This window comes from Chrysochloris asiatica, unplaced genomic scaffold, assembly GCF_000296735.1.
Source record: "Chrysochloris asiatica unplaced genomic scaffold, ChrAsi1.0 scaffold00040, whole genome shotgun sequence".
Classification (NCBI taxonomy): Eukaryota; Metazoa; Chordata; class Mammalia; order Afrosoricida; family Chrysochloridae; genus Chrysochloris; species Chrysochloris asiatica.
Window position 1 is genome coordinate 7,525,565 of NW_006408558.1, and position 18,543 is coordinate 7,544,107.

Below are 18,543 nucleotides of genomic sequence, written 5' to 3' on the forward strand. Positions count from 1 at the left end.
TGCTACAGAAGGTATGTGGATTGATCAGGGCACAGGACAGAGTAGTCAGTGGGATGAGTTGAGAGCTACTTGGATGGTATATATGAGTCTAGCCCCATAGTACTATGCATGGAGAGCTGGGCAGCATACAAGGGACTAACTCTATGGCTAACACAGTGGAAAGAACAAGATTGGCTGGTAAACCAATGAGCTCTCTGGGGAGTGGAGCCATGGAAGGATATCCTGGCCCACACCCAGGGAATGGACATTATAGTCTTCCAGGTATCAGCCCACTGGGGAATGCTCAATCAGATGAACTGGACTGACTGTGCCATAGAGCAAGCGTTGGTAGAGCAAGTGGCTACATAGGAAGACTGGACACTGTGGGCCATCACCAGATGGGTCTTCCCCTCTTTGTGAAACAAATGTGGAAGCTTGCCATCGTTGTCTTAGCTGCTTGTTGGAATGGTGTAAATCCATTCTTACCAGATGAGCAGAATACCCCAGGCAGATATGCCAGCCAAACAATGGCAAGTGAATCACATAGGACCCATCCCATGTCAGACAGCTGCTGGTTCACACTGACATGTGCAGACTCAGGACTCTTGCAAGCATACCCATGCCAATGGCTACCCAGTGCCCCACTATTAGAGTGGACATAGCACCCACCAGAAGCTTTAGGATACATGAACAAATATCAAAGACAGATCGGACCCAGTGCCTATCAGCTGCTACCCAGGGACCACAGAGGGCCATGCGGATCCAAATATGCATCACAAATAACTGCCTTTTACTGGTGTCTGGAGGCTCTAATAATCTGTTGCTGGTGCCCCAGGATCTAGCCTTAGGGAAGTCCATTGTCTTTCTTCCCTGGCAAAAGCCCCCGTTGGTTTGGCTTCTTGGCCTCATGGGGCATAGGGCTAGAGGTAGGCTTACAAGTGTCCCTATGGTTCCATTCAACACTTCCAAAAGCTTCCATTTTTTAATACCTAAAGAGAGCGCCATCCCTCTAGGACTCCTGTTTTAAGTCTATGGAACATTGTCGTCCCCACACTGGACTACACAAGTCTCCCATCTCAAGAGGGCCCTCTGGGTTGTAAACTGGGGGAGTGGCCCCAACCTGTGACTGTCTTGAGTGCCTCCCCTTCCACTGCATGCATCAATGGACATGATTTGCCTCTGCTAATACTTCTCTGTTCTTCCACCCTTAGAGTCTGCAGTAATGGTTTTGCATCCATGGGAAGTGGCCACAGGCAATGGAGTCTAGAAACAGAATCAGGAAAGGGAGCAGAAATTTTCCTGGGATTAGAGGCAAAGCTAAACAAAAGACACATAGCTTCCCATTCCCAAAGAAGATTTCATGTTGTGGACATGTTTTTCTTCCTTTCTTCCACTAGTTAGAGTTTCCAGTTTAAAAGAGGATACTTCCTGCCTGGTCACTTCAGTTACAGTTATAGATGAAGTTATGGTGGCTGGATTCCTTGGGGACAGGGGATTTGTGTTGGGGATCCAATGTTTTCCAGGTCCGGAAAGTGGAACTTGAATTCCAAGTTGAGCAGGGTGTCCAAGTAATTCAGGTTCAGGTTGTCGCTTATCATGTCTTTTCCCAGCAGCACATTCAGCCCATCTGTCTACATACAGCATTCATGCTTGCCAGGAGCAATGAGATTCAGTTGGCAGTTGGAGTCACGCAATATGGAGAAAGTAATTTCAAGTATTTCTTTTTTGGGTTTACGAACATCTTTCTCTTTCATGTGAAGCTCGTCTTTCCAGTCACTACTGGTGTGACGCTGTGGGTTAATGTGCTGGACTGCAAGATCTGTATGAACCACAAGGTGGGTGGTTCAAGCTTACCACCCTCTCCTCAGAAACCCTATACATGGTCGCTATGAGTCACAAGCAACTTGCCAGCACTTAATAACAACAACTGGCAATTTGTCCTACAATGAGTCATGGAGCACATTCCCTGAGGGCTTTCTTCTAAGTCTGCGTAATGTGATTTGTGACGTGACTTGTGATTTGGTGAAAGCCAACAATATCAAAATTTGTCTTGCTTCCAAAGGAAGTTGAGTTTCCTTAGGAGGTCCTGTCCACAAAACAGTGCAGGTGTTGCTGTTTGATAAATCTAAGAGTTCTGGTTGAATCTTCTCCTTTAGTTCCAAAATCAAGTGAGCCTGGAAGTTTTCCTCTCACACTGGCAGATCTTCAGGATCTAGGTGTAACATAGGTTCTGCAGTTTGTCCTTGAACTGGCCCAGGGAGCTAAGGTTGGTTGTAAGAGCTCTCATAACCTGGTCCTTTACCATCTGCATTACTTTATTGAAGTCTTCGGAAGTTGCCCTCATTTCCTTCCAGGTTTTGTTCAGGATCTGGATGCAGATACAGAAAAACTCCTAAAATGATCTGTCATGGGTGAAGAACATTGGGTTAAGTCTTTACAGTTCTCACTAAATTATCCATTTTCTGCTTCACTGGTTCCTTCTCAAATCCATAACCTCCATACCTGGAGTGCTGTAGAGCTCAGTCCTTAACAATTTTCACTTCTCCAGCTAGACTTAACCAGTAACAGTTGCCGCTGAGTCAACTAGATCCCCATGAAGTCTTTCTAAAACCAAGCCATAGTTTTGCTTAATGAATAAGAATGTCTACCTTGAGCATAATGGGTTTTTAAGAACTGTCTCTATCGTACCAATCTGAAAACAGCAAATGGAGAGATTAGATAGGAAACTCAGGCAGAGACAACTCAGGAAAGGACGGTGATAACAGTTGTACAACTCTGAGAATGTAATCTATGTCACTGAATAATACAAGCAATTATTGAATTGGTGTTAACTTTCACTGTGTATATTCTCAACAACGACAACAAAATAAAATTTAAGAGGATCATTCTAATCAAATAAACATGTTAACAAATACCTTCTTCTGACTGAGTACCATAACTTGTCATGAGCCACATAACTGAAAGTCTTTGTATAGTCAATAAAGCACTGATGAACAGCAATGATTTTTTTTTTTTTTCTCCTTTTTTTGATGATGAATATAGAATGTAGATTTCTGGAGACTATGAAGTGGTTGTATTTCAGTTTAAGATAGGGAAGTTTCCGCTGATTGATTTTTCGGATGTAGATCTCCAAGTCTTTCTTCCCAGACACCTCTGGGAGGGCTCAAATCTCCAATCTGTCAGTTAACAGCTGAGTGTTTTCCTCATGTACTCCATTCAGGGAATCCTATATACATCTATAAATACCATCAATCTGAAAACAGTTAGTGAATTTGATGTTCTGTAGTTTACGGATGTTTTATCTCAATGAAAATGAAAAAAGAAAAACAATAAACAGTATTTGCAATATTAGAGTATTGCAAGAACTCACTCGAGATCCAAGTGACATTTTTGGCATCCATTCATATGCACCCCTCCCTTGAAGGAGATTAACTCAGGCATGGAGTTCAAATTGATTCTTTTAATATAGACATGATATTGTATCAATTTCTCAAAATTATGCCATATTAGCAGTGTACTTTCAAAATCCGTACATGTCAGAAGATGTCTTTATTTCATCCTCTCACTTTATTAAAGAGTTTGGCTCCAAAATCATTTTCCCTCAGAATCACAAAGGAATTGTCCCATTGTCTTCTGGAATGTGGTGTTGTTAATGGAAAGTCTAAGGCTATTCTGACTTTTTCAATTAAAAAATATATATTTTTAAAAGCTTGAAAGAACTCTTCTTTACACTTGGAGTGCAAAGAAATTTCACCTCACTATGAGAAGATGGAGTCTGAAGAATAAAGCACTGGACCGCAAGGTAGATTTGAACCATAAGGTCAGCAGTTCAAACTCACCAGCCACATCTTGGAAACCCTTTACAGAGTCACTCTACATCAGAAATGACTTGAAGACACTTAACAACAACAAACAATATGTGAAGATATTGTGTTACTTTTCTATTGCTCTTAATAAGTTACCACAAAGCAAGCATCTTCAAACAATAACCATTTAATGCATCATGGTTTCTAGAGCCTGGAAATTAAGGAATGGCAGAGCTGCAACCTCTGCTCAGAGTCTCCCAAGGCTAGGATAGATAAGATGTCTACTCATCGGGAGCCCTCAGTAGGAAAGCAAGCTCATTCAGACTGCTAACAGGATCCATTTTCTTGAAGTTGTTGAATTCATGGTAGCTGGCCTCTTCAAAACCATCAGTGGAAGTGGAGAGGCTGTTCTGAGTTTGCAGTCTGTCAGCTCAGGGTAGGTCCACACTCCTCTTTGAAGGATGTGCTTAATTAGGTCAGGTACCTCTAGTTTGTTGTTGTTAAGTGCCATTGATTTGGTTCCAACCCATAACAACTGTACAGGGTTTTCAAGGAGCAGCTGGTAAGCTTGAACCGCCAGCCTTGCTGTTCAAGTTGACTTTCAGTCCAGTACATTAACCCACAGTGCCACACCAGGATTCCAGGTACATCTAGGATAACCTGCTTTTCGATTAACCCAAAGTCAAACTGATTAAGCTCCTCTGTGTAGCGCTGTGTGGTGCTGCGGGTTAATGCGCTAGGCTGCAAAGCCTAGACTGCAAAGCCTTTTGAACGGCAAGGTCAGCCATTCAAGCTGCTACTTGGAAACTCTATACAGGGTCATTATGGGTCGGAACTGACTCGACAACACATAACAACAACAACACATGCCAAAGCAGAACAGTGCTCCATGGGGTTTGCAATGGCTGATTTTGGGGAATAAGATGGCCAGTCTTTCTTTCAAGGCAACTCTAGGTAAATTCAAATGGTCAGTCCTTCCTTTATTTTATTTATTTTTTTAACATTTTATTGTGAATTAAGTGAAGGTTTTCAGACAAAATCATCAACTTTACATTCAACAAGTAATACACTCTGTTTTATCTCAATGATTGCAATCCCCACCATGGAACAACACTTATCCTACTTCCTCCCTGTGGTTCCTACCTCCATTTCACCCTCCTTCCCATCCCTTCTCACCTTTGTCCTTAGGTACATGTAGCCCCTTCATTTTGAACGATTGACTGTTCAGTCACTGTGAGTATATGTTTCCTTCTAGTGCTGTTGTTCCCCGTATATATCTATACTACCGCTTGGCTGGAAGTTGGACCACAAGGTGAGGTCCTTTCCAGACCTGAAGGATAATCGAGGGTTCTAGTCTCAGGTTCCTTCAGGCTCTTTCTGACCATAGCTTGTCATGATCCACACAATCGAAAGCTTTTGCATAGTCAATAAAGTACAGGTAGCGTAGTGGTTACGAATCGGGCTGCGAACCTTAAGGTCAGCGGTTTGAAACTACCAGCCACTCCGCGGGAGAAAGATGAGGCTTTCTACTCCCGTAAAGATTTACACCCTCGGAAACCCTGTACAGGGTCGCTATGGGTCGGAACCGACTTGACGGCACTTACCAACAACAACAAACATCTTTCTGGTATTCTCTGTTTTCAGCCAAGATCCATCTGATGTCAGCAATGATATCCCTTGTTCCACGTCCTCTTCTGAATTCGGCTTGAATCTCTCGGAGTTCTCTGTCAATGTATGCTTGCAGCCATTTCTGTATTTAGTGAAACTTTGTTGTTGTTGTTGTTGTTGTTATGGGCCGTGTAGTCGGTTCCGACTCATAGCGACCCTATACAGGGTTTCTGAGGCTGCAAATCTTTACGGGACCAGAAAGCCTCATCTTTCTCCCACAGAACAGCTGGTAGTTTCAAACTGCGACCTTGCAGCTCGCAGCCTGATTCTTAAGCACTATGCTACCAGAGTTCCTTTAGTGAAACTTTACTTACTGGGATATCAATGATGTGGTCCAATGATTTCCGCATTCCATTGTCACCTCTCTTTGGAATGGGCACAGATACAGAGCTCTTCCTGTCAGTAGGTCAGGTAGTTGTCTTCCAAATTTCTTGACATAGGTGAGCAAGTACCTCCAGTGCCACATCACTTTGTTGAAAGAAGACGTGTTGTAGTTCTCTATACATTTTAGAGACTAGTCCCTTGTCTGATATATCATTGCAAAAAAATTTTTCCAGTCTGTGGGGCTTCCTTTTTACTCTTTTGGCAAAATCTGTGATGCATCTAAGTTTCTAATTTTTAGGAGTTCGTAGTCATTTATTTTGTCTTCTACTGCCTGTGTATTTTTTGTAATGCTTGATAGTGTATGTACTGTTATATATTGTTGTTGTTGTTAGGTACCGTCGAGTTGGTTCCGACCCTTAGCAACCCTGTATAGGGTTTCCAAGGAGATGCTGGTGAGCTTGAACCACCAACCTTACAGTTCAAATGGCTTTACAGTCTGGCTCATTAACCCTCAGCACCACACCAGCCCCTAAATTTGTCCCTATATTTTTAATGACAGTTCTAGGTTTTACATTTAGGTCTTTAACCCACATTGACTTTGTTTTTGTAGATGGTGTGAGATATGGGTCTTGTTTAATTCTCCTGCAAATCTATTTCCAGTTTTGCCAGTGCTGAAGAGACTAGCTCTTTCCCATTTAATGTGTTTTGGTCCTTTGTCAAAGATCAGCTAACTGTATGTGAATGGATTTACTTCTGGGTTCTTAATTCTGTCTCATTGATCTATGTATCTTTCATTATAGCAGTATCAGGCTCTTATGAGCACTGTAGCCATGTAGTAATTTTTGAGATTAGGGAGTGAGAGGCCTCCAAATTTGTTCTTCTTCTTAAGCAGTGCTTTACTTGTCCGAGGTTTCTTTCTTCTCTATATAAAAACTGCCAGTATTTAAGTTAGCATCTGAGTGTGTTAACTATTCGTAATACCCAAGGATGTCTAATTATTCTAAAAGTTCTATTTCCCCAGCTAAGAGAAACTTCTTGTTGTTAAGTGATGTGGATTAGGTTCTGACTCATAGTAACTCTGTGTAGGGTTTCCAAGGAGCGGCTGGTGAGTCCATTAGCAGTCCAGTGCTTATGCTACAGTGCCACACCAGACTCCAAAGACAAACTAGGACTCTACATATTCATTAACACTTAAGAACAACAAAAACATACTCATTGTTTATAAACTCAACATAGTAATGAGAATGTCTTAAAAAGAGGAAATGGAAGCAAAGTCCACACTACATTACAATTCAAAGCAAGTAATTTTCTGTGATTTTCAATATGAGCAAAGAAACTCTGAGTAACCTGATATTCAAGTTGTGATTTTTAAGAAAAGAAGATGTGGGGCCTACTTAAGTTCCAAGGAATTCCTTTCCCCTTCTTCTCCATTTTATTGTGGATCAATCTAATTTAGGATGTAAAAACCAGAAATGATATTTCGTCTTTGAATAATGTAGAAGATAATACATTCAGGAAAGTGTTTTGAAAGCATACCTCAGTATATACTTTTGAATGTTACTGGAAAACATGTCATTTCATTCAGAATTTTGAATTAAGATGCACTATTTTTTTTTTTTTGCTGAAGGCTATTTTAAATTAGGCTAATAAATTGCTACTTTCTGCCTTGTGTGATAATACATTACATTTTCTACTGATGTACATGTATTGCTTGACTCTAATGGTGTGGAAATTAAATGCTAGACATGGGCCAGATGTTCCTATAGATGAATATGAATGTGACTCCAGCATAGTTATGTCTCATAGGAAAGGAGAGGAAGAATGTGACAATAACAACCACCTCCAAAAAAACATCCTCTGTTGTTGGTCTTCTATAAGGACTAATATTCCTCCCAGTCCCTGTCTTTTGAGAAGTGTTATAAATGTCAGCCGTATTTGCACCTGTTAGTGAGAAAAGAAACCGTGTTCACTAAACTACAGACTAAAAAAAAAAAAAAAAAAATTGTGAATCTAAAACTACCTGGAGGAGTGTCCAGAGACTACTGGTAAATATTTGTCATCTTTATTTGACAGACAGGAGCAGCTTGGAATGTTTCTCTGGTTTTGCACCTCTGCAACGTGGCAGTGAGATTTGCACGGGTCATTCCTTTGCTCAGTGTGGAGTTCACAGCAGGGTAGAAGTGATATGGGGAGGTGGGGGAAGGGAAATGGCAAACAAATGGGCCTTATGGTGAATTTTAATGAAGACTTCCTGCTGCCTTTAGCCCGATTGAAGAACGGAAAGAAAAGAAACCCATAATCTCCTCTTGGAGGCTAACTTAGCAATGGGATCATAATTCAAATAGTAGAAACATGTCAGAGGGCTGGCATGTAGGTGGAGGAGTGCAGAGGGATGTTTGTTGCTGGTGCTAATCACAGTACTAATAATATGTAGATCTATCTTTGAAAATTGTCAGAGAAGTGGCAACGGGAGATGAATGCATTACATCATTTTGCCTACTTCCTAAGAAATGCATTCTGCAGAGTGGTGATGAGGGACGGACTGATGGACAGAGGTGTGGGCTTAAGGAGGCTATGAGGCTGACATATTTCAGTTTAAGATACAAAGGAGAAGAGGCAAATCTATGGGTGCTTTCAATAATACCTGAAAAGGGCTGTGGAGAGATACAAAAGTAACTCAGTGAAAGACTTGAATTACTGTTTGCAAGCATTTTCCTTTAAATGTGCTGCAGAACGCCAAGAGGCTATCATGGAGAAATGTACCGGGGAGAAAATGAAGAACGCATCACTTCAAGAGCTATTTCAGCTGCAACTACTGCCATATTTGTATGTCTCTGTAATGGGATTCATTGCTCTGTGCTCTAGAAGTTTCTCTGTGTCTCTTCATTAACATTCTGATTTATGTGAAGTCATTTTTTTCTTTAATAATGCAATTTCTGAGTTTTAGCCCAACAAGCTCTGATTTCTCACCAGTAGTCTAACTTCTGACTTTCCTTTCTCCTTTATTCTTTATGTCACTTTGGGGTAGGGAAGGAGTACTGTTTTGAACGTCTTTTTCTTATTGATCATAAAGGTAAGGCAATCTTTCTTATCCATCATGAAGGCAACGTTTTTGGTTCTTTGTGAGTTTTGTACACAGTTGAATCCTTTCTGGATCCTCTTTCAAGGTGTATGGGAGAAGACTATTGATATGTTTTACTATTTCCAAATATTATCAGTATAAATCCAATATGTTCTTGGTCTCATCAGTTCCAAACAAATCAGGTATATATTATTTCTTTCAGGGCTATATGGTACATAAAATAGTAAGTAACTATCTGGACTCTGTACCTTTTGGACAAAATTGCTTCCAATTCTCTTAGCCCAGGATTATCTCATCAACTGGATTTTGTAATCCCTGAAATAGATTTTTGGAGAAGACCCTTTGATTAATTTGAGGTTGGCATTTTTGTGTTTCAGAAGCTTCTTAGTGAATCTGCCAGCTTCAAAAGCTGAAAACTAGAATCGTAAATTCAAGTTGTGTCTTACTTTTGACTGGTCATTTCTTGCTGGACTCATACTTCTTGGGCATTAGGGTAGAAAGTGGGTGGGCTCAGGGAGAAAGGAAAACGGAGTCGTCCAGAGAATCTAGACTCATTTATACGAATATTCTATTGGGGTTTGTGGCTAAAACCTAACTGGTCTTGTCCTCTAGAATATATTTCATTCGAGAACCTAAGGGAGAAGATGATTATGGCATGGCTAAGATGGGGATAATATAAGATGGGGATAATAAATATTATATAGTCTTGGTGTGGCACTGTAGGATAAACACTGGACTACTAACTGCAAGGTTGGTGGTTGGAAACTCTGTACAGTAGGGGTGGGGAATGTCTGGCCCGCAGGCTGTATAAGACTTGCAAAATCATTTAGTCTGGTCCTGCCAAGGTAACTGCAGTTCCAGCCATCACATTGTTATTGTTGGTAAGTGCCTTCGAGTTTGTTCCGACTCATAGATTCCTTGTTTACGGTTTCTGAGGAGGAGTTGGTGGATTTGAACTGCCAACCTTGTAGTTCACAGTCCAGTGCTGATCCTACAATGCCACACCAGGAGTCCACCCATCACATTAGGGGTAAATTAATTAAAAATTTGACCAAATATAGCTGGCTAATTTTAAAGTTAATAATCGTGTATGGCCGGCAAATGATGTTATAAATATCCAAAAGGCCCTTGGTAGAAAAAAAGGTTTCCCACCCCTGCTATACAGGGTCACTATCTGTCTGAACTAATTCAACCACACTTAACAGCAACAACAACAGATAGGATAGTATATTGGTAAAGAACATGGATTTGGGAATCAGACATATTTGAAAATTGAATCATATCTCTACCACTACTAGCTTTGTGATCATAAACAAGTTGTTTATACTCATTCAACCTCAGATTTCTCATCTATACAAGGGGTGTGATGACAGTAACTACTTCATAGTGTTATTGTGAATACTAGAATAGGATACCAGTTGCTTTCAAGTTGATTCCGACTTGTGGAGCCCCCTTATGTGTCAGAGTACAACTGCGTCCAGTAAAATTTTCAATGACTAATAGATTGCCAGGCATATCGTCGGAGTTGTCTCTGGGTAGACTTGAACCTCCAACCTTTTGGTGAGCAGTCAGGTATATTAACCATTTTCACCATGTAGACACTCTACTAAATTAGATACTATTCATAGAATGCTGAATTTAGTGCCTACTGCATGAAATGCCCTCCATTAATGTTATCTGTTATTGGAAGTTGGAAGACATTCAAAATATGACTGGGAAGAAATGCCTTCTCATAGTAGAGCATTAATAATGATAATAATAATGGTGGTAGTTATGTGTCATAAAGTCAGTTCTGATTTATAGCCACCCTGCATAGGGTTTCTGAGGCTATAAATCTTCATGGGAGCAGAAAGTCTCATCTTTCTCCCATGGAACTGCTGATATTTTTGAACTGCTGACCTTGAGGTTAGCAGTCTGACTCATAGCCACTACATTCAATAAAAGCTGAAAGGCACTCAAAATATGAATATTAATAATAATAGCAACATCAGTGAACATTAGAAAGAGGCATTGTTTTAAGAATTAGTTTGACACATAACCTGTGTGGGCAGGATATAATACTGAGTAAATAAGCTCCCTTTCCTGCTTCGTTTCCCGTGTCAGATTTGTTATGATATCCTGAATTGCGTGTCTTATGTTTTATTAGACAATAATGACCATCCAATATATTACTTTGGGTTTTGTCAAAACAGACTATTTTGGAAAATGAACTTTAATTTTTCCATCCTAACAGATCAGGAATTACTAATTAAATCATCAAAATTCATCAAGTGTCCTAAGAAGTGCGCAGTTATGTGCGTTTCAGAGAATGGAGAAATGTGACCATTTTGAAATCTTGCAATGCAGCTTGGAAATTGAAACTAACATATTTTATATAACATAAACACAGAAATAAAAACAATATTATGCATGTGAATATTCCCTTTAAGACTGTTGTAAGGTGTGTGTTTTTGTTATTAAGTGCTATTGAATCAGTCCTGACTCATAGCAAATCTGTATAGGGTTTCCAAGGAGTGGCTAGTGAGTTTGAACGACTGACCTTGTGGTTCAAAGGAAGCTTGAGATCCAGTGCTTTACCCCACAGCACCACTAGGACCCCAAGGTGTGTCTATCAACCTAGATTTTTAATTGGTTTTGTTTTGATTTGTTTTGTTTTGTTTTCCAAAGAATAGCAGGATGCACTTTATAAAGATTCTGAATTAACTATAATTTTTTGTGGGTTGTTTTTTTTTTTTAAGCAAATAGTTTGATTTGTGCAGAAATTATCAAAATTGAGGTCTTGCTTTCTGTAACCTCAGAATATAAAATCTCAGTTTGATCTCCAACACCACTATTACTTTGGGGACTGTGGCTTGGTGTCCAGCCCATGCTTTCTCTAACTTCTGACCTTGATCTCCAATCTTGACATTTGCTGTCATTAATTTTGAGACATCAGTAGCTCAGTGATAGAATTCTCACCTTCCATGAGGAGATTGAGTTTCAATTACCAGACAATGTTTTTCATGTGTGGCCACCATTCTTCGGTCAGCGGAGTCTTGAGTCTTTATATGATGCCAAACAGGCTTCAACAGAGATTCCAGAGTGAAACAGACTAAGAAGAAAGGTCTGAGAAACCACTTAAAAACATCAGCCAATGAAAATCCTATGGTCCTATACCCAGCTGATCAGGTGGGTGGTACAAGACCTGGCAGTAATTAGTTCCTTTGGGCATGGGGGTCACCCTAAGTCAACAGGAGCTAACAGCAACCATCCTTAATGTTTTGCTTAAGACTTGTTCAACATGTTGCCATGATATTTGTATTGCATTTTGCATCTTAAGAAGTGATTTTTTTTTTATAGCATTGTTGCATTTAAGCATCAGATGTTTAAGTACTAAATCATGAGTCTATAATGTGTAAGTTGTAAAATTGCAGATGAGACAGCTCAGGAAAAAAAATGTAGTGCTTGAAGAATATTTCATAAGGTAGGAGAAGTTGAATTGTGCATTAAAAGTACGGTAAACAAGTGTTTATCTTGCATATCATTTGGCTTTATCCATTTTCTTTTTTGCTCTCATGTTATACATCATAAATATACACTTATTCCTTAATTTATCGACATGGTTAGGTTAGAAAGACCAGATTGTTATGCAAAAATTGTAATTATCTAAAAACAGAGGATGCCTACATCATTACGTTGTTTTTAAGTGCCATCAAGTCTTTTCCGACCCATTTTGTTGTTAAGAGCCATTGAGTTGATTCCAACCCATAGTGATCTGGTATAGGGTTTCCGAGGAGCACCTGGTGAGCATGAACCACCAATCTTGCAGTCCAAATGGCTTTGCAGTCTGGCGCATTAACCCACAGCGCCACACCAGGATTCCCATTTTCTGATCCATAGCATCTAAAATTAAAGGACTGCCTGATTCATCATCATGTAACTTTGAAATCACTGAGAATCACGTCTCAGCTAAGCTGACATATAATCTTAACCATACCCCCAGCATTACTCTCACTTCATACTTCAGTGTTGTTCACTGACAGATGTACGTTGTTAATGCACCAGAGTCAGACAGTATATATATTTTTTTACTATTGTCATAAATGTGAAATGTTAGTTAAGGAGAAAGTTGATCAGTGAGGAGTAGATGAATTCTCCTTTATATTGCAAAATAGGAAGAAATTATGCAGTTCATCCCTTTGAAGCCTTTCTATTAAAGTTTTTTTCTTCATAGATAACTACTGTTGAGATTTTAATTTATATTTTTTTGCTCTTTTTCTATGTATTTACGAAATATGTTTAGGTGTAAGTACACCTACTTATTTGATTCTACACCTGATTATTATTATTATTTTACTGTTGTTAAGTGTTGTCTAGTCAGTTCCGACATATAGCGATACTATATAGGGTTTCTGAGGAGCGGCCGGTAAGCTTGAACTGCAGACCTTGCAGTTTGAAACCTACCTTGCAGTCCAGCACATTAAACCACAGTGCTACACCATTGACTATATGCAGTGACATTTTTTATACATTTTACAAAACTAAGATAGTCACATGCCACAAAATTCACTCTTTAAATTGTAAAATTCAGCAATTTTTAGAATGCTCACGAAGTTGTACAATCAACAATATTAATTCCTGAATATTTTCATTACCCAAGAAAGACATTCCATACCCATTGGAAGTACTCTCTATACAGTTTCTCCTTTCCCTCTCAGATCTGGCCAACACTAATCTATAGATTTCCCTATTCTTAACATTTTACATAAGTAAAATTGCAAAACTGTGATGATGATTATTATTTTTAGTCTATCTTTTCTCACAAAGGATAAGATTATTAAGATTCATTCATGTATTAGAAATTCATTTTTCTTCATCACCAAATAATATTCTATTAGTTTACGACCATACCATTCACTTATCTGTCAGTTTGTTGTATTGTAGTGGCTTGTATGTTGCTGTGATGCTGGAAGCCAAGCCACTGTATTTTCAGTAGCAGCAGGGCCATAAGGAGCTCTGGTAGCATAGTGGTTACGAATCGGGCTGCGAACCGGAAGGTCAGCAGTTCAAAACTGCCAGCAGTTCCGCAGGAGAAAGATGAGGCGTTCTGCTCCCGTAAAGATTTACAGCCTCAGAAACCCTGTACAGGGTCGCTATGAGTCGGAATTGACTTGACAGCACTTAACAACAACAGGGTCACCCATGGTGGACAGTTTTCAGTGGAACTTCCAGACTAAGACAGACTTGGAAGAAGGAAAAACAGACCACTTCTGAATGGTTAGCCACTGACAACCTTATGAAAAGCAGCAGAATGGTGTCAGATATAGTGCCAGAAGATGAGCCCCTTAAGTTGGAAGGCACTCAAAATAATGCTGGGGAAGAGCTTCCTCCTCAAAGTAGAGTTAACTTTAGTAATGTGAATGGAGCAAAGCTTTTGAGATCTTCATTTGCTGATGTGACACAACTCAAAAAGAGAAGAAATAGTAATAATAATAGAAGAGTGGAATGCACACAGTATGAATGTAGGAAAATTGGAAATTGTAAAAGATGAAATGGAATGCATACATATCAATATTCTAGGCATTAGTGAGATTAAATAGATTGAATTTGGCCTTTTGAATTGGATAATCACATGGTTTACTATATCAGGAACAATAAATTAAAGAGGAATGGCATCGCATTAAATATAAAAAATATTCCAAGATCTATCTCAAAGTAAAATGTTGCCTGTGATAGGAGACTATCTATATGCATATAAGGAAGACCAGTTAATATTACTAGTATTCAAACTTGCACCCACCCACTATAATCAGTAATAATGAAATTCAAGAATTCGACCCAGTTTTTATGTTTGAAACTGATCAAACATGCAATCAAAATGCATTGATCATTACTGGTGATTGAAATGCAAACGTTGGAAACAAATAGGAAAAAAATCAGTAGTTGGTAGATATTGTCTTAGTGATAGAAATGATGCTGGAGATTGAATGATAGAATTATGTGAGGCCAACCATATGTTCCTTGCCAATTTAGTTTTTCACTAACATAATAGGTGACTATGCAAATGGATCTCACCAGATAGAAGACACAGGAATCAAACTGACTACATCTGTGGGAAGAGACTATGGAGAAGCTTTGTACTACCAGTCAAAACAAGGTCAGGGACCGACTTTAGAAGAGCCCATCAATTACTCACATGCAAGTTCAGGCTGAAGCTGAAGAGAATTTTTAAAATTCCACAAGTGTCAAAATATGACCTTGGAGTCCTGGTGTGGTGCTGTGGGTTAATGCGCCAGACTGCAAAGGCATTTTGAACTGCAAGGTCAGCGGTTCAAGCTCACCAGCTGTTCCTCAGAAACCCTATACAGGGTCACTATGGGCTGGAATCAACTAGACAGCATTTAACAACAGCAACAAATTTAGAGACCATCTCAAGAACAGATTTGATACATTAGACAATAATGACTGCAAATCAAGAGTTGTGGGATTACATCAAGAGCATCATCCATGAACAAAACAAAAGGTCATTAAAAAGACAGGAAAGAAAGAAAATACCAAAATGGATGTGAGAAGAGACTCTGAACCTTGCTCTTGACCATTGTTGTTAAGTGCCATCAGGTCAGTTCCAACTCACAGTGACACTGTATAGGGTTTCCAAAGAGCAGCTGGTGAGTTTGACCTTTTGGAATGAGGAAAATCAAAGCTGATGTCAGATGCATCTGCAAGCAGGAATACCCAAAAGATGTTTACCTGTGTCTTAGTGATTATCCAAAGACATTTGACTATGCACCATAACAAATGATGGCTAACATTGAGAAGAATGGGAATTCCAGGATATTTCATTGTATTCATGTGGAACTAGCACATCCACCAAGAAGCAGTCATTTGAACAGAATAAAGGGATACTGCATGGTTTAAAATCAGGAAAGAATATTCTTCCATCACATTTATTTGATCTGTATGCTGAACTAATCATTTGAGAAGCTAGACTATATGAAGAGAAATGTGACATCAGATTGAAGGAAGACTCATTAACAACATGTGATATGCATAGGAAATAATCTTGCTTGCTGAAAGTAAAGAGGACTTAAAGCATTTACTGATGAAGATCAAAGACTACGTACAGCCTTCAATATGGATTATACCTCAATGTAAAAACTATGTATATAAACTTCTCATAACTGGACCAATAAGTAGCATCATAATAAATGGAGAAAAGGTTGAAGTTGTCAAGGATTTATTTTTACTTGAATCCACAATCAATGCCAAGAAGTCAAGACTTCAAGCGACATAATGCATTGGGCAAATCTGTTGCAAAAGACCTCTCTAAAAATCAGAGATTTCATTAAGGTGTGCCTTATCCAAGTGTATTTGGAATTTCCAATCATCTCATATGCATGTAAAAGCTAGACAATGAATAAAGCAGGCCAAAGAAGAACTGATGCCTTTGAATTAAGGTATTGATGGAGAATGCTGAATGTATCATGAACTACCAGTCAAATGAACAAATATGTCCTGGAAGTGATATAGTCAAAATGGTCCTTAGAAGAGAAGATGAGAGATTTTGTTTCATGTACTTTGGCCATGTTATCAGGAGCAATCAGTACCTGCAGAGGGACATCATGCTTGCGTAAAGTACAGGATCAGCGAAAAAGACTCTCAAGAAAATCAGTTGATACGTTGGTTACCAGTGGGTTCAAATACAGCAATGACTGTGAGTATGAGTTGGAACTAACTAGACAACACCTAACAACAAAGACTAAGAATGATTTTTAGGCAAAAGTTTGGTGGTTCTAACCCACCTAAAGGTGCATTAGAAGACAGTCTTAGTAATTGGCTTCCAATAGGTGACAGCCTTAGAAACCTTATTCAGCAATTTTTCTCTGCACACATGTTCTTATTAGATGCTGTTAAGTTGACTCAGACTCATAGTGATTATATGCATAACAGAACAAATACTACATCATCCTCACAATTGTTGTTATATTTGAGCCCATTGTTGTAGCCACTTTGTTGATTACTTTTGTTGGTGGTCTTCCTCATTTTGCTGACCTTCTGCTTTACCAAGAATGATGTCTTTGTCTAGGGACTGGTCCCTCCAAAGTATGTGAGACAAACTCTTCCCATCCTTGTTTCTAAGCGGGATTCTGGCTGTACTTCTTTCAACACAGATTTGTTTGTTCTTCTGGCAGTCCATGGTACTTTCAATATTCTTCTCTAACTATAATTCCCATGCATCAATTTTTCTCCGGCCTTCCATATCCATTGTTAAGTTTTCACATGCATATTAAGTGAATGAAAATACCATGATTTGGGTCAGGTATACCTTAGTCCTCAGAGTGACATCTTTGCTCTTCAACACTTTAAAGAGATCTTTTGCAGCAGTGTTGCCCAAAGCAATGTCTTTGGTGAAAAGAATATTCTTATTGAATTGTCTTGAAAAACTTGATGAAATTCAATTAACCACAAATTTAAGTAATTACTTTTTTCTTTCTGGAACCCTAATTTTATTCTATTGGTCTATCTTTATATAAAACCAAATAGCCTTAATTGTTGTTGTTAAGTACTGTCTAATTGGTTCTGACAAATAACAAACCTGTATAGGGATTCTGAGGAATGGCTGGTAGGTTTGAACTGCTAACCTTGTGGTTAGCAGCCCAGTGCTTATCCTACGGCACACCAGTTTTGATTGTTGTTGTTATGTGACGTGGAGTCGGTTCTGACTCTTACTCCGACCCTGTACAGGGTTTCTGAGGCTGTAAATCTTTATGGGAACAGAAAGCCTCATCATTCTCCGCAAAACAGCTGGTAGTTTCAAACTGCTGACTGTGAGATTAGCAGCCCAATTTGTAACCACTACGTTACCAAAGCTCCTGTAGCTTAATATATAGTAAGTTTTGAAGTCAGGAAGTATGAGTCCTCCAACTTTGCTCTTTTTTTCAATATTGTTTTGATTATTCTGGATCCCTTTATTTCCATATGAATTTGAGAAGCAGCTTGTCAATTTCTGAAACCAAGGTAGCTGGAATGCTAATAGGGATTGTATTTGCAGAATACTGTGATCTTAACAATACGAAGCCTTCCAGTCTATGAACATAGACTGTCCTTCCATTTATTTAGGCCTTTCATTATTTCTTTTAGTGACAATTTGTAGTTTTCAGTGCATAAGCCTTATGCATCTTTATTAATTGCAGTTTTTGCTTTGTTTTTCCTTGCAACATTCTTGTGTAGATTTGGTTTCATAAAATAACTTTGGAATTCACAAGCCAGCTGGTCTAGGATTTTTCCTTGTAGAAAGTTTTTTGATTAGCAATTCAAACTCTTGACTTACTTTCAACTTCTTCATTTTTTAAATGTTGTGATAGTTTAGATTGCTTGGAATTTTTCTATTTTATTGAGGCAATATAATTTACGAGTGACAATAGGTCAATGCGTTGGACTTCAAGGTCGGTTTGAACTGCAAGGTTGGCGGTTCAAGCTCACCAGTCACTCCTTGGAAACCCTATACAGGGTTGCTATGAATTGTAATGGACTCGACAGCACTTAACAACAACATAAAATTCACAGTTGCTCCTCAGAAGACCTATAAAGTGTCATTATGAGTCAAAATGGACTCTAAGCCACTTAGCAACAACAACAACAAGCAATTTGTTGGCACAGATCAAATTTTATAAACAGATTTAACTCATTCTCCTAAATTTCTAA

General features: G+C 39.0%; 1 pseudogene; it reads right to left on the reverse strand.

The window, feature by feature from the left end:
• Positions 1-1,420: 1,420 nt before the first annotated feature.
• LOC102836548 lies at positions 1,421-2,401 on the reverse strand (annotated as a pseudogene).
• Between the last annotated feature and the right edge of the window lie 16,142 nt (positions 2,402-18,543).